General features: G+C 36.1%; 1 protein-coding gene across 34 annotated transcripts in view; it reads left to right on the top strand.

The window, feature by feature from the left end:
- The window catches only part of SORBS2 (sorbin and SH3 domain containing 2), a 142740-nt gene that overhangs the window by 30693 nt on the left and 85382 nt on the right, over window positions 1-26665 (top strand). For 29 of the 34 annotated variants that reach the window (XM_042871276.1, XM_042871273.1, XM_042871274.1 and 26 more), the window contains one exon: window positions 12378-12446. The exons of 2 other annotated variants lie outside the window; for them this stretch is intronic. The gene's annotated coding sequence lies outside the window, so the exon portion shown is untranslated. Of the gene's footprint in view, window positions 1-10150; window positions 10202-12377; window positions 12447-21974; window positions 22210-26665 lie in introns of those variants that run through there. 3 more of the 34 variants (XM_042871279.1, XM_042871282.1, XM_042871287.1) reach the window with 3 other exon arrangements.

Genomic DNA, 26665 nt, shown 5'->3' with positions numbered 1-26665 from the left:
GTTGATTTTTGAAAAATTACAGCTCTGATCCAAAGTAATAATTTAAAATTGAGAATGAAACTTTAAACTTTGTTAAAAATGAGGAGATTTAGTGAGTATTTTAAGCTTATTATTATGGCTTAGAGTCTGGGAACATTCTAACATACTCAAAGACTGCTGCCTTTGTGAAAAACAGTGGTTAAAACTGGCCTTAGCTTAATTCTGCTTCCAGAATGCTAATAATGAATCTATTTGAAAAACTTTTCATAAAATATTAAAAATAAAAATAACCATAGTCTAAAAACCCTCTTACAATGTAGGAACTGAATGTTTACACCTAGATTGTCACTTCATACTGTATCTCTTGGAGTAACTAACAGTGATACATTCATGTAGAATATATTACTGTAATGGCTTTGCATGAAATGAATGATATTTTATTAAAATTGAACAAGTGTAGCTTCTGATCTACTGTTTGAATTGAAATTCAGATTTAGCATCTCAACGATGATGCTTCTGAAGGCACACCATCCGCAGAGGGCCATTTGAGGGAGGAGGACAGGAAAAAAAAGCTTAGAATTGAAAATCTCAAAAATGTAGCTAGATGAATATAACTGAACTCTTCAAGAGTGCATAAATGTGCTGCAAATCTGCAGTGCTGAGCTGCTTTCAATCCTAGACCTTGATGCCCCATGAGGCTTGTGTATGCTAGTGGCGAAGGTTGCTATGCACTGCCCTCTAACTATGAACTGAACTTCCCTCCTTTATGTAAATTGAATAAACACAATAAACACAAATCCCCTGACTTGGAAATAATTGTGTGGTTTGTTGCTTTGTAGCAGCTGACTGCATGGTGGTTTTATAACAAAACAGTTAAGCGACAGGCGGCAGGTCAGCATGGTGTTGATCTGTCATCCTGTGATCTTGGAAGTCTCATCCAAATGATTTACAATGCTTAAGTTTCTGTAGTGAGCGGTGCCAGACATTTGCTTATAAAAGCAAATGATTGATGAAGAAACATTTGTGTCTGTACTGATATATATTGAAATACATGTAGTAGCAGTAAGGAATGGCTAAAATGAACCAAGAACAGACTTCTAACCAGATTCTGAACAAATCCTGAACCAAAATACAGCTTTAATTTTTAAAGTTTGTAATTAGCAATAGTATATGCTTAGCCAAATAGTTTATTAAGGTTCCACAGTTTTTAGTGGAAATCTTGACTCCTTTGGGTAAATCCTTTACAGACCAATGAACAGCAGTGTAAGTTGGAAAGGCATTTGAGTCAGCTGGTTGAACTGCTTATTATAAAATATTTATTCATAAAATAATACCTGGCTGTCAATTAATCTGAAAAACCAGAATGGACCTTTATAAAGGTTGTTCTTATTTCTAATGCTATTGAACTGTTCCTAACAGCTGCTACTATGGATTTATATAATATTCTTGCATATTCAGTGTTAGAAACTTCTACTTGTCTGGTCAGTTATTTTAAATGTTACTTCCCTGTTTTTTATGAACTCAAAATATTATCTTTATGCTTTTGCATAAATCGCCACATTTAGATTGAGAGTGCTCAGAAACTGATTGGAAAAGCCTGTATTTTTCTTTGCAGGTTTCTGAGTTTATTTTTTCTGTTTCCATAGTCAAAGGTGTGCTTCCCTTGATCATGTGCTCCTCACCAAAGAGCCAGGAGGCAAGTTTTAAAATGAGCATCTTTTTCTTCAAAGACTGCATCTCTATATGACAGTAGTAATATTGGAAAATAATAAACGTGAATTCTCTGTAAGTAGTGTCTCTGATTCTGACACAGTAGGCACTGTTTTTACTCAGTTTTTAATTTCCTCCCCCTGTCATTTTGACACTTGCTCTTATGCATCCATTCAAATTAAATAGAAGTTACGTCCAAGTGAGTTATCATGCACAGTAGTGAGCAGAATTCCACAGTGAACAGAAAAGGAAATCTTAACAGAATAACAACATAGCACCCTGCATGAAGTGTATGTACCTTACCTATTCGTTGACTTTTTGAACAATCTTTCCGTGTGTAAATCTTCCCCTTTTCATTTCCCTTGGTAACCACAGTATCTAAGGCAGGCATCTTCAATATATAGCTCTTCATTTATATCTCTATGTAGTTTCACAATTACTGAGTGCTTTTCATGTTCTGTTGCATGTTACACATTGTAATGCTTAGCAGTTGTAAATTGTTTTCTAATTCCTTTCTGAAAAGTCACAGCAGTAGCTGTCTTTCTCAAGTGAGGAAAAAAAATGATTACATGGATTAAAATTTCATTAAGTTGCATAATGAGCAGTAATGATTGTATCTATTATACGCACTGAGTTGATGGAAGTGTATTGATTCTGACATAGCTGTTCAAATGATATAGAAATTTCCTTATCTCCTATATGAAACAGAAATTGTTACTGCAAATGTACAGTAATATACAAATGTCCCTCACTGCTATAAAAGTGAGGAACAAAGAAAACTGCTTAAACAGTACCAAGCAGGAGGTGATGGTAGCCCTAGCACTGAGAACTACTAGTGCTTGTAGTCAGTCATAGATTTTTAGAGTGACCCTCCAGACCAGTGTTCTGCTTTGGGCAAGCGGACAAATAAACTCAAAATTCAGTGTAAGGCTACTCAGTTTAGAGCTTGTTAGCTGGCTTGGCCCTTCATATGTAGCTGTGGTATTATTACAAACTGTGACATGCCAAATGTCATAGGTCAGATTCAGTCAGTTCAGAGTTTCTTAAATATTTCTGCTGTTACTGGCTTCGTATCATTGCTTTTCGTGCTGACCCAGATAAAAGTCACTACGCGATTATTTTCTGTGTAAAGTGTATGTACTTCAATTACAGTAAAATATTCTATTTCACATAGAAGCAGGAATGATGATAGCATGTTATTTTGAACTAGACACAAAGAATAACAAGGCATAGATTACATCTTTTTTAAGTTTTAAGGTAATGCATAGTTTTGATTGTAAATAATTTGTGGGGAAAAAATCAACCCAAAAAGATACACATACCTGGGTTGCTAGTTTAATGCAGGCAAGTTATGATCATAAGCTGTTACCAGAACGTATTGATCTGTATGAAGTCTATTAAAGGCTTTAGTCTATTTGACACTAGTGCTTCTATGTTGGCAAAGCAGTGTATACCGTGTTGGGACTGCATGGAATTCTAGTCCAGCCATGCCCTCCTTTGTGTCTGGAATAAGGAAGGAATTTAAACTACTATATCTCATCTCTGGGATATTTTTGGTTTTACTATTTATTCCAAACTTGTCTTGTGGCATAAATCCAACACTTTCTTTCTAGGCAATATATGAAGCTTAATTACATTTCAAAATCCAAGTCTTCATTTACAAGACAGAGTGGGCTAGTTGTGATTGCGCTGGATTTGCAGGTGGTTCTAAGGGATGTAGATACAGATAGAATATGGAGAATTAAACTAATGTCTCATATACTAACATCTGCAATATAAAGATCTCCTTCTGAGTAGATGTTTTTGGTTCTTTATAAATAGGCTTATTCATGATCGTAATGACCCACATTAAAATTATCTGATTTCTAAATTAGGTCCTAAAATGAAATATGGGTAGGGATGTAAGGGAATAGAAAAGACAAGAAGCTAACACAACAACAAAAAGTCAATTTCTACATAAAAATGGGCTTATCTGGATACTGCAGGTTACTCATCAAATAGTCTTTGGAATAATTTTGCCTTGACTGCTGCAATAGATATAAAATTGACATTCAGATTTACAAGGATTTTTATTCTATGTAATGCTATCTAATGGACTACAGAACTCGATAACCTTTGCTGAAAATAACTTTTGACTAGCTGGAGCCATAACAAGACAGAAATATTTGAGGTCATGTGGTGAAGGCTCAGCTGCTTGGACTGTCTTTATCATTCCATGGATATATAGCTAGACAGTTAGAGACAATAAAAAAAAATCAGTCATGATGATGAAATGTAAAATTAAAAATATTTCCTATTTTTTTTCTAATTCCTAATGTACTTAATGAATGTTTCCACCATGAAAATATTATTACTGAAATGATATTTTTTTTTTTACTGATTATTCTGGGGTATACTGCAATATTGTTACTTTGATCTTCTTTGTGCTCACAATGAGGACTGTGAGAAGTCAAACTGAGTCTAGGTTTTCAATCTAGAGTCAAGTAAAGTAAAAAAAAAAAAAAAAAGTGTGTGTGTATATATATATATATATATATATATATATATATATATATAAAACAACCTTATTTCAGCAACATTATGTATATATAGATACACATAACAGCCTTATTTCAGCAACAGTATGAATTGTAATATTTTTCTAAGGTAGTGTTCCACTGCACCATTACAGCAAGTGTACAGAAAATTAACTATCCAGATGACAGCTCCACGTCAGAGGATCTTCATCTGCAGAACCTGCAAGTTACTTTCTGATACTCTGTGAATAGCAGGATTTTTACTCGTTTGTATTATTTGTTTCAGGTTGCACGCTAAAGTGTTTTATCAGAAAATCTTAGAAAAATATTAGACTAGTCTAGCAGTGTTATTTGTAAGATATTGAGGCAGTGTTTTTCCGAATTACTCAGTGTTACATCAGTGTGAAGCATCTCGTGTGGTCAGTCAGTTGTCATTTTTAGGCTTACTTAGATTGGCAGCTCTTTGGAATGATAATGTTCTCCTGATCTGGTCAGAAATGTAAGGTTGATAGTTGGCACCATTGTCTCAGACAAATATGGTTGCCTGGGTAGCTGCTAGTTTCAGTTGCGTAATTAAGCACATTAGGCTAGAGATGTAGTGAATTCTTATTCTCTGTGAATGCCCAGATTGGATATGAAATTCATGTGAACTGCAGGCCAGTTACTATTACATTGACATAATCAATTTTAAGTCATTATAACACTTATCTAACTAAAAATGTATATTCAAAAATGAGTGTTCATTTTTGGTCTTCCTACCAGGATTGATTCTCACTTGAATCAGTAGATGAGTCCAACTCACCCCACATCAAGTGATCAGTAGTCCTGATGTAAGGGAATGCAAGCAAGAGAGAAAATGCATCCTAAACAGGGTTGGATCAAATTTAAAACTGGATAACTTGTTCTCAGTAACTTTGGAGGAAACAGAAAAATGGCTTTGTTCTCTTCCTTCCTACTTGTTTCAGATCAGTAGTCTTAACCACATCTATGCTCCATGGAGTACTCATTCTAAAAATCATTATGTGGAATAAAGCTTAAATTCCATTAACGCTTCTATTACATTCTCCTTATCATTAACTTTTACAACAGAAGTTAAGGATGGTGTTGGCAAATGCTAACACTAGCCTGCTTGGACTGTTCTTCCAGGGTGGCTAATTGAACATGTGAACAGTCAGTTCTGTCAAAGGGTCAACCAGATTCTGACATTTGTCTCGGAAGAAAGTTGGGAAAATTAGCTGTCTTCACTACAAGTTAGCCTGAGTTACTTCCCTTAGCACCACTGCAAGGCCTGCATCAACGTTTTTCTCCCTTAACCTCAGAATGAGCAGATGATTTAAAGATTAAGGGAGTCACTGATATATGATGCATACTATCATGACTATCATATAGAGATTATCATTGCCTGGGCATAAGCAATCGTGTAAAGTGAAAATGTGCATATGAAATTTCTTTGCACCTATACAAAATATTTTTGTGATATAACTGTCTGATTCTTCACAGCACTTAGACTTCTTTAGTCTGAGATGCTGTGAGGCAGGGCCTCACAGCTGACACATTTAACTGCAGCTTAATGGAAGGACCTGTCTTGTCTCTCAATTAATGTGTTTGAATGAGCTGGGGACCAAGGCATTTAATGGAGAATGTAGCTACTGGCAGTAACTTGGGGGTCAAGGTCTTGACTTTTCCTGGAGTTCATCTGGCTTGAAGTTAGTAATGAAGGAGTGTATTTAAGGAAAAATGAGGCAACTTTATTTTTTATACAGAGCCTTTATTCTTTTGTTCCCTTCAAGTAAAATCTTTTTGGGTGCTGATGACATTTACGGCTTAACCCATACCAAAAAAAAATTGCTAGCACCGCTCTTTTCTCTACTACAGCACAGGCATCACAAGAGTAGTACACAGATAAATTAGTCATGAGGTACAGTATTACAGAACATTGCAAAGTAATTAAAGAAACCCCCTGAAATAAGCAACATCTCATATTGTTAGCATCTTAAAATCTGCTGCAACTATGAGCTAGGTGATCAAAATAATGATTTTTTGTAATATAAAGCGCTTTCTTCAAGCTAGTCAGGTGAACTAAGTGACCTCGAGAAGGAAAAAAAGTCTGGTTTAGACAATAGCCATTTTACATCACTGCAGAGTAAAAATTGGTAGATAGATGGCAAGCCATGAGATATTCAACACAGTATGCAACTGGGATGATTGTCAGCTTTCCCAATTCCCTGGGCAGAGTTAAATACCCATTTAGTCTTTTGTCAAGGCAACTCTGTACTACCCCAGATAGTAGGTAGGGTAGTTACAAGGTTGCTGTTAAGTCGTAAGCCATAAGTACTGTTTCTGTAACAACATGATTTTAGCTGGCTTTTTATACAATCATAAAATAGAGCTATGCAAAACCAGTCTTTGGCTACATAGTTACTTAATACACAAATGCACGCAGCTCACAAATGCAATAGTAGGTTAACCACTGTTTTTCTAGAACAAATCACAACCACGCCTCCTATCATCCAGGGAGGAGGAGGAGGAGAAAAAAAAAAAAAAAGAAGAAGAAAAGAAAAAAGAAAAAAAAAAAAAAGAAAAAAGAAAAAGGGTGAAATAAAAAATTCAAAGTAAAATGTACCAGAAAAAAAACAGTGATAACAGTACACTTGAACCCCCAGTTAAAATTTGCTCTCTAGGAAAAACTGGACAATAAATGGATTCAAGTTACAATTTTGCACTGAAGTTAAAAATAATAATAATAATAATCGATAGTCCTCTTAGAATATACGTATAGCTTTATGGGCTTTCTGCAAACCTTTATTCAAGTTGAGTACATGAAAAATTTCTATATTACAACTAACTCATAAACATGAAAGTTGCTTCATATTTAGCCCCCACGGATCATATTAAAAGCAGTGTCAGATACCAAAAGTCAAATATTTTTAGACTTGTACAGTGCATAATGAATTTGCTTATTCATATTCACAGAAATGTTTTTTAATGCAGACTTCATTCCTGTCAAGTTTAGAAATTTCTGATGCAACAGGTAGGAAATCCCGGAGATTATGCAGTAGGCAAAAGAGAATGTGAGCAATGACAAAAGAAAATACAAACCAGTCAAGGAAGAAAGTCAGAGGCAACGTTCTTCCCTCAAGCAAAGTTGATAGATGAAAATTAGTCTAAATCATTTATGTAAGGCAATTCTAGCAAAAAATAGGTACTTAAAACAAATTTAATCTAAACATTTTCAGTTGTTTCATCAGGCATCTACAGTAGTTTTAATTTATTTTATTGCATGCATGTAGCAATTCCAGAAACAGTACATTTCAGCAGTATTGCCAGTATCAGCCATTTAACAGAAGGTAGTTAAATACTTCAAAATAAAATCCTTTAAAATGAAATTAAGATGAAATATGAAACATTCTGTCTCTGGAACTAGCCTAATTTCTGAGAATGGGACTATTGGAATATATTTTCAAGCTTTGCATAGATGTTTCAAATGAAACAGAGATGATATCATCAAATGGTACCAGAAAAGCACCAGAAGTTATACCACAAAGGTATGATTTGTTGGAAGAAAGCATGCCAAATGTACCTTTTTGTAATGGCATGGGACCAAGTCCTCAAGATAAAAGTTCTCTCGAGTAGCGCCACAAGTTGGAGTATGTGATACTTGTTTCTCTTGACATGAGGCTGCTGTGGAGTGGGTGTCAGGGGAAACTGAATCAAGGCAAGCATGCAAAACCCTTCTGTTCTGGGGCAGACAATTATGATGCCAGGTTGTTTTTTTTTGTTTGTTTGTTTTGGTTGTTGTTTTTTTTTTTTTTTTTGTTGTTGTTGTTGTTCTTGTTTTTTGATAGCTTGGTAATAAGCTGTGGTCAGACAAATCCAACCCAGCATTTGAAGAAGAGTGGCTATTTCTTAAAGCAGGAAAGGTATCCATAACTGTTGGAAATGAAAGATGGTAAACCTGAGTGCAAGCTGTAAAAAGATCTCTGACAAAACAACAAAAATAAGGTATCTCTTCAATTGCAAATGCATAATCAATTATAGAATACATTGGGAGATTATTTTATGTATGAATACCTGGATTTCATTTCAAGTAGCCCAGGGATGCTGAGCTGCTTTTGATTATCAGTTAGAATTGTTTGGTAGCTGGGATGTATCTAATGCAGTTTTCTTGAGAGCAATGTGGTTTGCATAACTAACTTGCCCCTTTTGGTATTTCTTGATAGTGAAAACAGATTTTTTCCATTTTCACTTATCCTTAATCATGTCTTCAGAATTTTGCTTTTAAATCGAGTGGTGCACTAAAAAAAGTCAACGAGAGGAAAAAAGCCTCTTGCTGGTCTGCAGTGCCATCTCAAAGGCTCACAAAGTCATTAAGTTCAATTAGGCTCAAATATTTATTAAGCACTGATGAATTGAGTGTATTCAGTGATGGAGAAATTGTTTGTGGGTAATGTGCTGTAGTAAAAACATGAGGCATGCATGGTTGAATAAACCTGCACAGAGATTTTTTTCATGTGGAATGTTTTTTTTCTAAATAGAAATTTTATCTACTTACCATGCCACTTTTCCACTATCCTTATACATAGGAATCAAAATTTATTTTAAAGACTACCCTTTTAAAGTGATAAATTGTCTGGGAATATTATGCCTCCTGAAACGTTCTAAAGTTTCACTTATCAACTTTAATACTTGTATTCATTAAATGTGACAAGTGATATGATGTGTTTTACATGTGACAATCTTGTGCACTGCATCTTTAGTGTTCTGGTATAGTAGTCCATGATAACAAACCAAACAAGAATGATACAATCAAGGTGAATGAAAAGACTTATCAGCCAGTGGTGGTCTGGAGTTGCTCATTGCTATGTAACATTTTCTAGATGTATGCTGAGGCTTCATTTTCATTTCAGGATTCAGAGGGAGGAACTCCAATGATATTTTTGTGTGTAGGGGGAGGGAAGGGTTGTCAATTCCAGAATAGTATCTCCAGATTCAACATAGGGCACAGTGACTTCTTTCTAATGACAAATGTCAAAATTAGGGCCAGCATTCGCTAAAACCCATGAAGCAGTGCTCAAGGGAAATTAATTTCTGTGATTGTCTCCAAACCTCAAAGAAATTATCTTTGCAAACTAATGAAGATAAAATTAAGAATTGAAGTCTGTGGCATCCCTTCAAAGTTTAAATGTAAATGGAAGTGTTGGAAATGAGTCAAGTATTTGCCAATGAGATTTAAAATGGTGCATGGAATAACCACTGTAGAAAGCAGTTTTGTCCCTCTGAAACTGAGGAGCAAAAGGAGAACAAATAGTGTTTGTGAGTGCCCTGATTGCTGTGTGTGCAGTATGTTAATGACATCTGAATTTCCATCTCTTAGACATTAAGAACGTAACAGAGTAATTTCATCCCTGCTAGTAAAGTGATGAGCTCGAAAATTAGAGCATCCATGCATGAGATCCTGAAGTGCTAGCTGTTAAAATCTTCTCTGAGTAACTTCTATGTTTGTCAGTGGCCCATGTTGTTCAGCATTATAACAACTGAGAAGAGATTGCAGGTATTCAGGTTTAATAAGGGTGCTGTAATACAAGCACTATCTTCGGATGGAAGAAATGCATGCAGACCCTTAGGTGTTCTCTCTCCGGTTAAATGCTTTGTGTGGTCTGTTTGTGACAGCAGGCTAGCTGTCTGCACTCATATCTCCCAAATGCATGTAATCTGGTAACTATTTTAGCACAAGGACAGGCATAGTATTAGCATGAGGCAATTGTAAGCAAGCCAGACTAGAAGTACTTGGCAGTGTTGTCACTGAGGGGTCTTCATAATAATAATTTTAAAAAAAGCTGGTTCCAGATTCTCAGGAGACTCAGTGCAGGTTCTTGTGTGGTGCTTTTCATCCTGTTGAGCATGGTTCCTGAGTGCTTTCTAATTAACTGTATTAACTCTCCTAGTGCTCTAAGCTAGTGACATGAGGACGTCAGAATGATACCAGACCAGATAAGGTAATTGCTAAAGGAAAATAAGGGAGTGGGGAATTTTGTGGCCCTTGAAAACAAAGAGTTTTCAAAAAGTGTTTCATTACAGAATGGGAATGTTTTTTATTAAGTTTTGTATGAACGTTATTCTATTTGACCAACTTTACCTGAGATATAGCAAGAATATGTCTTGTAACTTAACATTGATGATGCTCAGAATAGGCTTTTGATGTTTTTATAGGAAGCAAATTCAGAAAATGCAGAAACTGCATGACTGCTAGTAGTGGGCATAGAGATTTGTGCATGGAAACTTTTGTATCTGGGACAGAATTGTACAAATCAACAGTTACTGAGGAGATTGCTGAATCTACCTAGTCTAGGCAAATATTTCGTGGTTCCTGGTGTCATACGTAGGATTGAATTACATAACCACATGGAGGAAAAGGAATTTTTGTTAGTTTGTCAGTGTTTTAAGTTCAGTCAAACAGGTCAGTGCAGAAGCTATTGCCTTTTACAAGTAAGGGCAGCAATTATATTTAGAAGGTAGACATTGAACTTTGAAGATTTTTGTCCACCATCTCCAGTTTTGGAGTGAAGAACCTATTAGGAGACTCCTCAAAACTTAGGATTTCTTCTTGCATTAGAAGCTACCTCACTTTTGGAGCTGCTGATTGCCTAGAGCTATATACGACCAGATTCCATTCTCTTTCATATTTACCAAAGTGAATCTCATATAGGAGATTTTCTCTGTTTCAGGTATGTTTGTTATCTATTTCCCAATTCCTTCTTGTGAACAGCTGATGATAAGGCACTCATCTCTTTCAGCATTTCTCAAAAGAGTTCATTTCTAATGTACCTCTCAACTGAAAGGCATCCACTTTGTAGCAAATGTCCGTTAGCTGTGATCCACAAGTTGGTCATTGTTCTGAGTTACAGACCTTATATAGTTACTTTAAGGCTGATCTACAGGATATTACATTGCATTGATCTTCAAAGAGAACTCGAGTGAAGAAAGAACCACAACTTTTATTAAAGAGAAGGATATAAATCTACTTTTTAAGTTGAAAACACAAAATAAGTAGCATTGAAGTTGCTGATATTATGAAAGTGTGCTTCAGAAGATAGTAATAGTCTTTCATTTAAAAGAAAGAAAAAAAAAAGAAAAAGAACTGCAGTCTTTTTTTTTTTAAGAGACTGTATTAGTGTTCCTAAAATCACACCCTTAGGACAAGAAAAATGTGAGAACTAAGATCTCTAAAGCTGAAACCACACTTTTTATTTTTTTCTTTTTTTCTTTTTTTTTTTTTTTTTCCATCAAGAATGTTATTTCCCTTAGAAATATGGGCTTAATATCATCAGTGCCCAACAGCCGCTATTAAAAAACTTCTCACTGAGGGCAGCTGCTGAACAAGTAGCACCCCATAACTAAATACAAATAAGCTTGTCTGATGAGCATCTGTGAACAATGGTTGGCAGGCAAAATTCATGACAGGTGGACTAGTGAATATAAGGACATGGCTAAGATCTGAAAAGACCTACGCTTGAGGTCAAGTTGAGTAGTAGCTTGCACGGAGGCATACAGAACATTTATCAAGATATCAAGTGTTTTCAAATATTGCCTGTAATTATACAGACTATTTCATATATTTGATAATAATTGCATACATTACTTCTGATATGCTGGCCAATTTGCTTATACAAATATATCATTTACATCTGGTTTTTCTTTGGGTATATGTAAATATCATTGTTAATTTTCACTGGAAGCAGTAAGTGCACGTTGTATTATGCACTTGGGTGTACTCATCTATGGACTGGTCAAGGCTGTCCCAAATTATACTCAGCTATTACAATCAGGGGAAGTTTAGGTTGGATGTCAGGAAAAACTTCTTTACAGAAAGGGCTGTTAAGCACTGGAATAGGCTCCCCAGGGAGGTGGTTGAGTCGCCATCCCTGGATGTGTTTAAAAACCATTTGTATGTGGTGCTCAGGGACATCATTTAGTGAAGGGTTGTTAGAGTTAGGGTAGTGTGGTTAGGTTGGACTCAATGATCTTGAGGTCTTTTTCGACCCAGCAATTCTATCATTCTATGGACCTGGGAAAGATATATTTTGGTTATGAATTAAACTACTGGAAAAAAATGCTAAGGTTTTTTGAACCATAAAGTTTCAATTTCTTTTTTTTCTTTTTTTTTTTTTTCAGTTCTTGTGTATTCCAGTAGGAGCCTATCAGAGGACTGCATTGATTTGAAGCAAACTCTTCATTAACAAGGTATCAGCAATATTCTGATTTTACGTGACTGATGGAGCACTTCAGGGATATAGCTGTGGCTTGGCATAAAAATATACGACCTTGACTTGTTCTGAGCCACAGTTAACTGGTCAATAGGAAATCATTACGCAATGTAATCCTGTATAGTCACAGGGACATTATGTTCACAAACAAAAAGAAGTGAAAGCTGAAGAGTAAAATGATTTTTCACTATTAGAATGTTCAAGTAAACTCTGTGTTTCCATTCCATTCTGAATGCTCTTCCTTGGCAAGTTGTACATAAATTTATATGATCAGCCAGTCTTTCAAGTGGTCAATGGTGCCAATGCAATGATGCATCAGATATGTTAGTAATGTGATTGTGGCAAGTTCAGTGAAGGGCTTTTTACCTTTGTGGTGTAACTTTTTGATCATCTCAAAGGAGTTTGCTTCAATTTTGCAAGAAGAGTAACTTGTGTTAAGAATTGGAGCCCTTAACAGCTGTTTTTTGCATAACGTAAATAATGTGAATTTTGGAGTACTGGATTAAGATTTCATTTCTGTTTTCTGTGTAAAATGGCTGGCACTGAAATATTTTAAAGCTACTTGAAAAAAGTATTTTAAAAACTCAATTTTGAGATACAAATCACGTGTACAGTTTTGAAATGGAGTATATTGAATTTGTTCAGTATGCCTCTCGGAATGACAGAATTATATATCGTGATAGACATAAGTGATCTGAAATAAGTGAAGTTCCTAATACCATGCCATCTTTTATTGCTGAATTATATTTAAATTTGCTGTACTCAAAAGTTATGGCAAATAGAAATATACAAGTATAAAATATGCAAGACAATGTACTTTTTTAAATAATTCCCTCCACTTGTATGCTTCTCTTCAGATGGCATCAGTGATTCTGATTTTTAACTTCCTTTTCAAACTACTATATCAGTCAAACAAAAATAGAAATGAAATTTTTTCCATATGCTGATTGTCACCACCTTCAGAATTTTGTTGTGTATTTTGACCTTAGCTGGACTGTTAGATGGCATTTTGGAATTTGTTCCATAAATGTGTCTGTAGGCTTTTGCAGCTATTTCAAATGTTGCTTCTCACTGCCTTCTACAGAAGCATTAGGTCTAGGCTTTTTCTTAGCAGAGATTGGCTCAAGAGATTATCGTGAATTAAACCATTCCATGAAATTTAACTGCTGTCACCTGAACAGGAAAAATCAAGTGTTGTCCCTGGTCCAGAAGACGTGCTAACGCTTAGCTGCACAAGTATTATAATCTTAGAGTTTATAATTTTATCCAGAGATTTTCCTAAAACATTTGGAAAGTTTTAGTTTCTTTTCTGCAGTATTATGCTACATATCATTTTCTTCTGAATGAAAATATCAAGTGCATTCTAAGAAGCAATTCATGGCCCTGAATCACAGTCTTTCAGATGTTTGACATTGGCATGCTGTGTATAGGTTTTTATTATGTTTGTATGCAGGTATCCCTCTGTTTATATATTTTATATGCATGCAGTTGCAGGGTGGAGGCACATAGCTATAGCCATACAGTTACCTACACTCAATATTGCATTGAGTTGTTAAACTAGTTCCATTATAAACTAGTTCCACTTATACATTTTAAGGAGTCCATGTTCAAAAAATGAAATGGAATCTTGTTCCTGATAGTTCATGGAATCACCCAGTAGAATTTGTTTATATTCCCACATGTTGTGGTGTTTGTGATCTGTGCAGAGGAATGCATAATTTTTCCTGGCTTCAAAAAGTCATGCAGTGCAAGAAGTTGGGCATGTGCAGGTTGTTTATTTAAAAACACTTGTCCAAACTTCTTGCTTTGCCTTTGATTCTAGAATCTTAACAAAGAATTTGGTCAGATGTTAAATACGTGCATATTTAGCCTCAAAAAAAAAAAAAAAAAAAAAAATCAAAAAAACAAAAACAAACAAACAAAACAAAACAGAAACCCCTCACACATAACAGGAAGAGAGCTCTATGATTTAAATGTGTTGCACTTCCATGCTTTTTCCTTTTAGGCTTCTCTGACTGGTAGGGTACAGTGGCATGCTTCCATTTATCACATAGACCAAACTGCTTCCAAAATGTTACAGAGCCAAGGCCCATGTCTCTATTGTCAGAATTTACTGACTTCAGTGCAGAAATACAGTGTCTTCTATGTTTTCTTCCAGATGAGAGAGCTTGAAATTTCTGAAATTCCTTTAGAATCTGTAAAGATATACATATATTCAAGCAGGAAGGTGTGGTTCTAGGAAAGAAAAGTAAGCCATACCTGCACTAGTAAGCTGTGCTTAAGTAAAATGCTAGAACTGTGCTGTTCTTAGCAGAAAAGATAATTTTTAATCCTATAGTTTGCTTTAGCAACCTGTTAGGTAGGAGTTAAGCCAGCTTGGGGTTTCTGAACAATAGGCAATAGTATGTTACATACCCTTTAAAAGTTGTGTACACTAAAATCAATTTATTGCATGTCTAAGTTCTTCAGGTAACTGAATCCCAATCTAAGAATTGTGATAATTTTCTGTACCTATATAGGTTGTGTCCCTAGGCATTCTGCAAGAAATGAGACAGCAGGCTTTGGTATCTTTGTGTATGCCTCTTGTTTATTAAGAAATTGCTTGTGAATTCCCTCTTCAAGGACTGTACTGCATCTCTCTAAATAATACTGAAAGCTTTGGCATATTTGTCTGTTCTTGTTGGCTGTTTTGTTCTGAATTTGTTGGTTTTTAGCAAAATACTTTCAGTAACAATTTTGCCTTTAGGCAAAAATGTACTACTAAGACTCTCAATAGTATTTGGTACAGTTTTCCTTTATTTCCTTGAGTAGGTTAAATACTTTGTTCTAAATCTGGTCATAATTGTCAGCAGAGAATACCTATGGACATGTAAATAGTCTACTGTGTACCTGCTGTTATGTTTTTTGGATCATTTGTTAGGCTATGGTGTGTGCCAAATACTTAATAGCATTAAAATAAATGATTAAGTTTTTAAGTCATAACATTTTTATTGCTCTGAGGGGAAATCTGTGACGCTCTTCTGAATTCAGAGGTGCATCAAGCTTTTTAAGATTAATTGCTACCAGTTTGCAATTGATGCAAACAGGTTTCAATATGAACATAATTTAATCTTTGCCATCAGACACAACCAGTAATGCAGTATCAAATGGTACCAGCGTCTTGGATTGTTATTCTTTTTTTGAAATTGACAGGTAATTTGAAAGATCCTTCCCCCATGTCATAAAATGCTACAACTTCTAATACTCTAATGCCTGAATCCTCTGACGACTGCTGAAGATGCGGGTTTGATATGGTATCATCAGGATTCTTTCGCCTAAGCAAGTGTATTAAGTATATTGGGAGTCAAAGATATAAGTTCTCATTTAGTACAATTAAAAATAAATAAAAAGAGAAGCAAAGGATAAATAATCTTGTGGTTCATACTGGGAATTTCTGTGTGACCAGTCAGGCATGTAGGGAAATTGGACTTTATAGGTTCCTGCCTAACAAGGCTGCCCCTTTATAACTACATACCAGACAAGGCGGCTTTGGATGCTTTTACTATATAAAGATACATTCACATCAAAGAGTTTGACATTTTTGTAAACTGAATTACTGTTTATTCTTAGAAAAGAAACAACATATTGTGGCTAGATATGGAAAAAATATTTGGAGTAGAACTTCTTGGAATGAATTAAAGAAAAGAAAAAGCTTGTACAAAATGCTTGACGAAGCAGAAAGTATAAAAATATTCCTGAACTCGCGCTGATACAAAAATGCAGGGTTAAAGCTGCTTTTCTAGTTCCTATGTTTGCCAAAAACATGTTTAGAGTTCTTTTAAGGTAAATGAACTGGACTCAGCTAACTGTAAGAAAAAATGTCTGCTTCCTTATATATAAGTCTGCTGAACAGAAGTTTTTCTAGACCAAAATCAGGCAGATTCCTACAGTGTGTGATTACACTTAGCTTGGAAATAATCCCATCCTTGTACAGAGAAGCATATGCTTGTATGCCACAGAAAGCATATAATTTATAAGCATATATTAAGGACTTTGAATCAGAGTCGTGATGTTTTTAAATTAGAAAGGTATAAGTGGAAATCTGTTGCAGTTCTAGTGTTAAACAATCTTATAACTTCAGGCAGATGAATCTGAAAACTCCGTTGTTTCATGGTATGCACTGCATCTGTCTGTTCAACACACTGCATTAAGTGCCATGACAGGAAATGCCTCAATTCAGTTATTAATAGAAAATATCAGAAGGCAGTAGTTTATCTTCACTTTGCAGATTGTCTCATGTTAGAACACTTGTGCCATATGGAAATATTTTTATTTTTTCACTTTAAGTCTTTTTAATCTGGCTGGAACTGATAAATAATCAGTTTCTTCGCTGCCAGTTCTCATTACCACTTGGCTCTCCCTTGGCCTCCTTTTCATGCGTACACATGGCATGTGCTGTGCCAAACAGCCAAACAGTCAGCAGAGGAGCAGCACGATTCCTGATGGAGTGTGCCTAAATTCCAGGCAGTGGTCTGTTAAGCAAATGTAGCGTTTGCACTGTGGTGTTACTGTGATGTTGTAGCATAACACAGCACCAAAACACAGAATTGGTACAAGGCCTCAAAGCTATGATATCACGTTTGTGAGCCTGTGGAAATCAAAGGTTATTTGGGGATCTTTGCTTCCTCCAGGTAAGGCTTGTATGTGCAGCAGCCTCATCTGTCTAAGGAAACAAAACTCTTTTCAGGCTCTTTTCTGTTATCCAGCTCTTAAGTACCCTCTTTGCCTATCTGTCCAGTTAGGGGTAGGTGGATTTTCAGTGAAGATGTCTTTAATCATAGCACTAAGGTTAACTGAGGCTCCTTTGAGGGACGTGATCTACATAGGTGCTGCACTGCCTCAACCATACTCACTGTGGGCAAGGCAGCAGCAGAATCCTGCTGTGTGCCTTGTGGCCTTGCCCTGCATTGGTTAGTTTCTTGGTTTTTTTTAATGAGAAAGTGAAAACTCAGAATGCACTCCCTCTTCTTTTTCCTTATGATCTGCACTTCGAAAACTGTATGACACGCCTTTCTCAAATATGATCTGAATACTCGTTTCCTCTTAGTACAGACAGGATGGAAAGATTTAAATGAAAGGGATTAATGAATCTTGTGAAACAATTGTCTATATACAAAAAGTGATTTGCACATTTGCAGTTTGGGGATGATTTAATTAGACACGCATGTTATTAGTAGGTGCTTGTAGTACTCATAGGACTAGCTCAAGGGCAAGGGATCTGTAATGAAAATTTTCCATTAAAAATATAATTGCATAGCACAAGGTCTTTGTGAAAAAACAAACCTGTTGCTGTTTTCTTTTTGTTTGTTTTTAATTGGATGCTGAGATCTAGATCTATATATGCTGAAAATAAGAAGAAAGTTTTCTTTCCTGCATAGGATAACTAAGCACACAGGCAATACGAAGTTGTGAAAACATCAGAAAAGGGTTGCTTTGCTTATAATTATGATTTTTTTCTGTGTTCTGATGATCTTTGTGGAACTGAATGTATGGTAGACACTGGGAATTTATTTGGAGCTCTGTGTTGCCATCTTGTCTGATCTTGTCTGATTAGTTACTAATTACAGTTTCTAGTAGTGTGTTACCAGTACTAGGAATATCAAAATGCTTTTCTTAAGATGGAGTTTCTGATAATCTCTCTGCCAGCAGCCTATTGGACTCAACTGTGTGAAAATGCCATCAAGTGTGAGCACAATATACTATGACATGCCCCTTAAGTTGATTTCATCAGAAAACACATCTATTTTTGTCATAGGTGGGGCAAGTGTGGTCCTCTTATGAAGATAATCAATAAAAAAGCACAGGCAAAACATCAGTGATTATGAAAGAGGTTGTTAAATGGATTTAAAAGTTGTCATCATTGGTTACCTTAGTGTGACTGGGAACAACAGCATGATTTAATAACACTGAATCAAGAGAAGTCTACACTTCAAGGAGGATTGAAGAGCAACCAGTTGGGTAATTGTAGGTGTACTTTTACAGTTAACTTTACATAGGACTTAAGAGAAGTATACTGAATTTAGCATAATAACTTCAGGGAAGATAGAGAGATGGCTTCTGTATAGAGAATACAGGCTCCTTATGAGAAATTCGACTGTGTTGAAATAATCTGTTGTTCTGTAAGCATTGTGAAGAAGGAGTGTAAAGACTTCAGTTATGGAGGGCTGAGAGATTAGGCAAAAGGGTGGGAATGTTCACGGTTAAAAGCCTTACATGACTGTGAGAAGGTAGATAGTGATGGCTGCATGTGGTAATATGAAGAAGAGAAGTTGGAAAGAATGATGTGAAGTCTGAAACGTTTTCCCTGAGACTATGTTCATTTGAAGTGCAAATAACACAACTCAGATAATTCTAGACCACTGCTTAACAAACACAAATTTTTCTATCATGAGGAACAGGTTTGCTTAGTAGTCAATCCTAGAGAGTTCTGAAGCATTTAGTCCCACTCAAGTTGCAAGAATGAAGTCCTTGATTTAGGACTCTTGTAGTTATTCTGTAAAGTGGAAGAGAGACTAATCCAGCCCTACATCACAAGTGGTTTTCTGTGGTGTAGACTACGTGCATATAGAATTAGTGACTTTGACTATTTGATGGGGGAAGCACCTCCAGATTGAAGAGAAGTAATGGCTATCAAAGAATATGCAGCAAAATTGTAGGAAGGAAACTAGCCCTGCTTCTCAAGGCCTTAGCAAAGAATAATAATTTAAAAAAAAAAAGTATGTGATAACAGTGTTGTGCAAATTCTCAGCCAGATAGTTTTTGTCAGTAGAGCCTACCAAAGATGCATGGTTCTCCTCTCTCTGGCCCGTATTAGAAAGGCAAGGTGCAGTCATAGTGCTGTTCCCCAGGGGCTGTATTTTAATGTTGGGATATTGAGGTCCTGATCCTTGCACTGACTGCTGATGGGGGAAGGGAGCTGGAGAGTCAGTGAGTTTTGTGTTGTTGCTTGAGTTTTTTTTACTACTTAAACTGAAAAAAAAAAAAAATAAAATAAAATAAAATAAAGTCACTGTCAAAAGTGAACCAAGCTCCTTTAATTACAGTTTCCAATGAAAATATGCAGTGAAAAGCTAGCTATAACAGCTGCTATAGAGCTGGCCATTTGCCTTTGTATTGTTATTTGTGCTGTGAGCTGTTAATGTGATGTGGTAGTTTTGACAGCTAATAAATTAGCTATAGCTGTTGAACATGAGTCTCAAAAGCTATTAGTCAATGTGTGCGCATGGCTAATGTATTTAAATGCCCTATGGAGGAGAATAGAAATATGTCTGAGGTTGCTCTAATTTGATGTCTGTGTGGCCTTTATGTCAGAAAGTTTGGAATGCTGAAAATCCTATGACAGTTGGCCAGGTAGGTTTCTATATTTTGATCCCTTTTACAATCATGATTTTCATGGCATCACTCTAGGAACTTCTGTTTGCTGCTTCAAAAACAGCTGTAAAAAATCACCACCTTACAGTTGACTTAAGTTTGTGCCAAAAATGAGCTTGCACATGCTAAGATTTTGTGCCATATATTATAAACAGATGCTGGTACAGCTTCTTGTAAATAAAACTTGCCAGTTGTATTCTAAAGCTAAGCTACAGAGAATGCAATTCTCCCTTATCTCTACAATGTTCACTTTCAGTCACATGATTGTATGCAATGCAGTAGTTTTGGATGTACTCAGGGGATGTCTAAAATCCATTTATGTTCCTAAGCTTCTTTTCTGACTGCTGTTTTCTTGGTGAGATCGTAAAGATCATTTAATGTTCCTTCCTCCTCTTGTGCAGTCTTTGCTTGCTGTTAATTAAGAAACAAACAAACAATTACAGTGTTTTTAACAGTGCAGTATTTTCCCTAGCTGTGGACACTGTCAAATCAGTGTCTCTTTTCATAGTCATCAGATAAGACAGGTGTCTTTCTCCATCTGGGTATCCAAATAATACGTAATGACACTTCTGCTCCACCTTCTATTGTCTTAACATTTTATTGAGGTTGTTAAGGTAAATGTGCTGTGTCACAACGCAAATGAAGGGGGGATTACAATGACTAGATGGGGTGATGTGCCTATTCTTACACAGTATGAGAAACATGACTGGTTATTGAACAATTTCTTCATAGCAAAAAATGCATGCTTTACCTATTTGATAAATTACTTATCTGATGAAAGACTTTTTGAACTGTTATTGGAGCTGACCTGAATGCTCAAAGCAGCGATAGAGATATACTTGACGGGCATCTAAAATTGAAGTAACAGTAGTAAAGGTATTTTACTTCTGTAGTTCAATGAGTTTAACTTTGCAAAATTAATAATCTCAGATTGGTTGGATTCCATGCCTTGAAAGAAAGGTGAAACACTCAACAACAGTAGCATATTTCTACGATGTGAGCAAAGTGATCACTTCTCTTGACCTGCTGGTGATGCTCTTGCTAACTAACACCATCCCTCTGCAGTTTGCCTTTACTGTTGTTGAGGTGTGCTGCTTGAAGTCCAGCACAATTCCCAGATCCTGTTCTGTGGAGCTGCACAGTCTGTGTGCTGCATTGAGCTGTTCATCCCTGGTGTAGAGAACTTTATGAGATCAGTTCCTTCAGTATTTGGGGGAATCCTCTTCCCCTCTGCAGCTATTTCCCTCTGTCTGATAGCCTCAGTGAGATTTAAGTTGCATTTGGTACAACTGCCAAGGTGCCTCGTGACCAGTGAAAAAAATCAGCTGCACTTAGTTGCAAAGAATGTTTATTTTTGAATAAGGAGCCAAACTTACAAGAGTGGTAACCTGGCTTTGGGAATCAAAAAGTATATAAAATTTCAGAAATTTCAGTACAATTTCTGGCAGGCATTTTCTCCTGCCCTTCTTTGTTTTGCATATATGATAAAATGACAGGTTCTGTCAAAGGTCACAGCAATTCCTTGTTCTGACTTTGATAAAGGAGTCCAAGTACCCTAAAACAACGTGGTTAATTTTCTCTGAGATCCTTTGTGGATAATTTGCTTAGCAGAAGCCTTAGCAGTCTAAACTAATACAGAGAGGATTTTGTTAGTGGATGCACTGCATTGTCCCTTGTGACTACTGAAAGTTAGCTCGCATTACAGAATTACCTCTTTTTATCCCCTGAGAAGAATTTTCAAGGCTCCTCTTATACACCTATTTAAAAGTCTCTTCAAAAGCAAAGCGGAGAGAATGTCTCTCATAATGCTACTGCCAGCCTGTCTCTGGTGTTAAATACTTTCTGTGTCTGCCTGAAAACAGTGGCAGGAGCTGTAAGGATGAATCAAATAAGCAGTTGGGATACCACCTCTCAGCAAGAGAAACTCTGTGACTGCGCTGACCTCTACACGACACGGTAACTCTGCATCCAGTGGAAGTTCAAAACAATTGTGTGCCTGTCCAGCTACACCCATATTTGTTTCCTGCTGTCATACTTCAAGGAAATCTGCTGCATGAACAGTGACAACAGTAGTGTCTGAAAACAGCTCAGTTGTCAGTGTTAATGCCTGTCCTCTCTCTCTGTGAGTCACGCAGGCAAAACTGTGTGAAACTGTATAGTTGCTAAACAGTCAGCCAAGAGGTGTTTGAGGGTGGCTGTTCACTACAATTTGGCTTTTTATTCACCTACACTAATGTTTTGGCAAACAAATGAAATGGTTCGATAACCTTGCTGCCGTGAGGATGTATTACAAACTCAGTCCTGTGATGCTTGACTTTTTACAGGAAAAGGTAGGACTGCTTTTAAATGACTTTGTTTCATGTTTCTTAGCGTCCTCTAACTTCATAAAAGATGTGCGAGTTTTTTTGGGGAAAAAAACCCAACAGTGTTCTTAAATAGCTCATCAGCTCATGTAGTAAGTTTTCTCAGATAAGAGATCGACATCAGTGGGACAGGGGAATTTTCATCTTCTCATGCCTTGGAACACAGCTTGACAAAAGTGCTGTTTAATTGCATATGGCCTCGGTTATGTCACTAAAACAGTATTTTTACAAATGAAATCCTCTACATGAGAAACAGATTTCTAGTTATTCTGATATTACGTAGCTCTTAAAAAGAGTGAATTTCTGTATTAAAAGTTAAAGGTGAGGTTCTTCAAACAAGTGGCTATAATCCAGCTTTCAGAGCTCAGAAGTTTACTGGGAAGAGAAATGCAGGATTCTCACTTGTTTTAAGTGCCTACTTTTACAACTGGACTCACTGCATTCAGTTCAAAATTAATTCATTTACTCTTTTGTAATTCCTTATTTGCAGAATTCTATGGTGGGGAAAAAGGAAGGATATGTCACATTGTTTTGAGATAGCACAAACAAAAATGCGTCATCTTTGAAGCAGGCTGTGTTCATGCAGCAAAGTCAGGAAGTTGTTACACACATTTGCCATTATGGAAATAGTACTTCTGTAAAGGGAGAAGATTGAGCTAGTCTAAAAAATGTACGTGAAGTCCTTTATAAATTTATTTTTTACAAACCAAAAATGGCAAAACCCAACAATTATTTTAGAGCCACCGAACAGCCTGCATCTGTTACAATGCTTCCACAGGCAAATGCGGTGTTCAGACACATCCTGCATCTGCTTTCTGTAGGCACAGGTAGAACTTCAGTTGTTGTTCTGTCATCTTCCGTTTACTATATGGCAATATAACAACATATATTGTTTTCCATTTAACATATACAGGCTATTATAAATTGTGGTTTACATGAACTATAGTCATGCAGCTTGGTGGGTGTTCATAGATCACTTATGTAGGAGAAGTTTGTATTTGCATAGACTCTTAAGGCTTAAATTAGAGAACGAGAAAACCCCTGCTATGTTTGGTGTCATAAGTGGTGACAGAAGTTCTGTAACATGCCATTTCTGTTTACACACAAGGCTTTTTCATCTGAAACATTTTAGAAGTAAATGTGCATAAGGGGTTGGATCCTAAGATAATGTTTAAAAGGGCGCCACTGACCTTAGTTGAACTGCACTGGCTTGTAACAACTGTGGAAATAGCAAGAAGTATTTGCATTCTACACTGTTTCTAAGAATGGAAGTTAGTGGACAAATAGACAGAATTATGGGAAGCTTAAAGAAAATGGTTCATTTGTAAGACTTTCTTATCACTAATATTCAAATAGGCTTTTTGTTAAACTAATAGGCTTTTTCTTAATACTAATAGGCTTTTTGTTAATACTAAGGACTCCCTTTTCACTCAACTCATTTATGTATTGAGTGAGTACCACCTAAATGAGGTTGATTTTTTTTGCAAAACTTCTGAGGACATCAAGTTTAAGCATTATTTCATTTTTAGCAGAAAATAGAGGTCTTTGGTGTTATGTACCTACACTATGTGCAGAATTTTTCCTTGGAGGAATTTGGCATGCAGCACTTAGTTCTCTATGCTCATGGAAGTGAAAAGTTGTTATACATGACTGGCCAGCTTTTGTCCAAGTACACATATTTAGGAGAGATTTTCCTAATAATCGTTAGAAACAGGGTAAGTAATAGCTGCTTTACTTCTACAGCCACTGAATTATGATGGAGGATATGATCCAGGTAAATATTTTTGTCTTTTTTGCTGCTTACTCTGTATTTGTTAGCCAGCACTGAGGTTGTGAGTGACAGGAGGGTGCACGGTATAAAATTAGAATGCCAAGGACAGGAGAAGATACCCATTCTTTTAAAGCTGTACTTCTGGCTCAAGTTTCAGAAGCATTTGCTGGTTTGTTTATAACAGATTCAGTGATTTTTGGATGCCGCAGCCCCAGTTAATAATTCATTGCTGAAGTAATGATAAATCCTTATCTTCCATTCTTCTTGTTCATGCTGGTGTCACTCAGTTGATGTCAGTATGGAGCAATCCAGCATTAGAACACAGAGCTTATAGCTTGCATTAGATATCCACAGAGGACTTAGCCATATCTACTACTGCATGATTAACACAGCATTTGAAAATTGCAGACTTTTTATTGTGAGAATGGTAAATAAATCAAAACATCTTGAACTGGCACTAAATAAATACTAGCATAAGGAAGGGGAAGTATTTGTTTACACGAAGACTGTTTTTCACTAAAACAATTTATGTAAAACTTCATTTTGCACCTTAAATTTTTTATGGATTAATCATGACTGGTTTGCTTTCTGCAAGTTCAGGATATACAGTAAATTCTCTGATGTTATCATAAAATATTTTACAAATCTATTGTTCTTAAGAATGCCTCCTTTGAGTTATTTTATGTTCTTGGTAGTTTTTGTTGCCTTCACTGGAGAGAACTGTGAGTTCTTCAGGTTCTCTGCTGTCTTTTCAAGGGCAATGTGTACATTCTGTAGGCATGATCCTTTCACTGAAGCTATGTGAGGAGATCTGTTCTGCAATTGTATTTCACCTAAGAACAAGAGCTTACTTCTCTGTCCATCTGCTGTGCAATAGCTGTACAGATCTGTCTGACTGCTTCACGTGAACACTCACATATTTATAAGTGCAAGTAAAGTTCAAAAATTCATGTATAGAATTGAATGATTGAGAAATAACAGATTCTAAATAATGTTGCTACTAAACGCAAAATCATAAAAAGTAGATGTACAGCTTATGAATGAGATCTACAGCTATTGTATTTTCACAGATGTAGCCCATAGGTTTTTAAAAGGCACTCGTCAATTTATATTCCATTTGGAACCAATTTTTCCAATTTTGGGAAATTTTTCCAATATATTACAAAAAACTTTCCTTGCCACAGTCTTTTTCCTCGTCTTCTCTGTTTTAGTCATCTTCTTTTCACTTGAATATAATGTCTTGAATTTAAAGTACACTTGAATTTGAAGTACTTTTTTGCATTTGCTGCTCTCGGGATCATCTCACTCACGTCTCTACAGAACTCTGCATTACTCCTGCAGATAGTCTGACACCAGTAGCTGTAAAGCCACTGTGCCACGAGGTTTGCTGGGCTCTGCTTCAGCTTGAGCACCGTGGCACTGGAGTACTGGGGAGCATCTCAGTGAGCTGGAGCTGCTAGAACACTCAATATGCCTTGCTGTCAAAATGCACGTGTTTCCTCATAGGTGAGCTGAAAGGTGTCAGACTACAGAATTTTGTTTGAAAAACCTGGTTTTCATACATTATGGAGTGAAAGCAACTGAAAGAGTTATGGGCTCAACCTACAGATGTGTTGTGCAGTTGGCAGTTATAATTCTGTTACTGTTTGTTTGTGCTATGCAACTCTAAAATTTGGGCTACTATTTTGTTGGGTTTGTTTGGGGTTTGTTTTTTGTTTTTTGTTTTTTTCACATGAAGAATTATGTCTTATTTTATACAACAGAATTGATTAAAAGCAGCTAAAATTCATGCATGACTTGTAATCATTTTTAACCTGGAAAAAATACAAAGTAAACTTATTTATTTTTCTAAGCCTAATTTGCTGAAAGTTTGATTTGTTTCCAATTAAATTTCCATTTTTCATTCTATTTGAAATAGCAATTCAGTGGAACAATTGCTCTAAGTTGTAGACTGGTGTGTTAATAAAAGTTATGTAATGTGATTTACCATAATGATAATTTCTTTATCTGAACTTTTTTAAACAAAGTGTGCCATTATGGCTGTTCGTGCAGGCTCATGTGAAGTACCTGTTAAAGTTGAAGCCTACCTCCTTGTGACATGGATGTGAGTTGGTGTACAGCTCAAACCAGTGGTGCTCTATGCAGCAGCAGAATGTAATGAGCAAGTACTAGAGACTTTTGGAACAGCACATTACAATGCTCTGTAGGGTAGGTGATTGTATTATAAAACTATAATTAAGTGTGTGGGAACTGAGAACATCTGCTACAGGAATGGCACTTATTGTTGCCAATTAAAAAAAAAAAAAAAGCTGTAAAAATAGCATGAAAAAGTTACATACGACAGATTAATTTGTGGATTTAATTTTAATAATAAATTAAACCAAATAGTAGCTCATAAAGGAAAATATTCTGTGATGTTCCCTTACATTATCTATCCTCTCTGTTGTTCGTACTACACTTGATTAGGTGGAATAGCTGGTATTATAGCAAGGCATGTAACTGATCTATGAGTTTTCCTGTAACAGATACTATCTCATGTGCTAGCACTCCACAAATTAGTTGAGTGATGCTTACAATGCAGAACAATGAAGCCCTGAATAGCACTTGTGGCAGGGTTAGAGTAACTGCTACTACTGCAGGTACATTTGATAA

This window comes from Lagopus leucura, unplaced genomic scaffold, assembly GCF_019238085.1.
Source record: "Lagopus leucura isolate 7727_CA_CO unplaced genomic scaffold, USGS_WTPT01 Super-Scaffold_100004, whole genome shotgun sequence".
NCBI lineage: Eukaryota > Metazoa > Chordata > Aves > Galliformes > Phasianidae > Lagopus > Lagopus leucura.
Note: the sequence above shows the minus strand (reverse complement) of the source record. Positions and strands in the feature narration are given on the sequence as shown.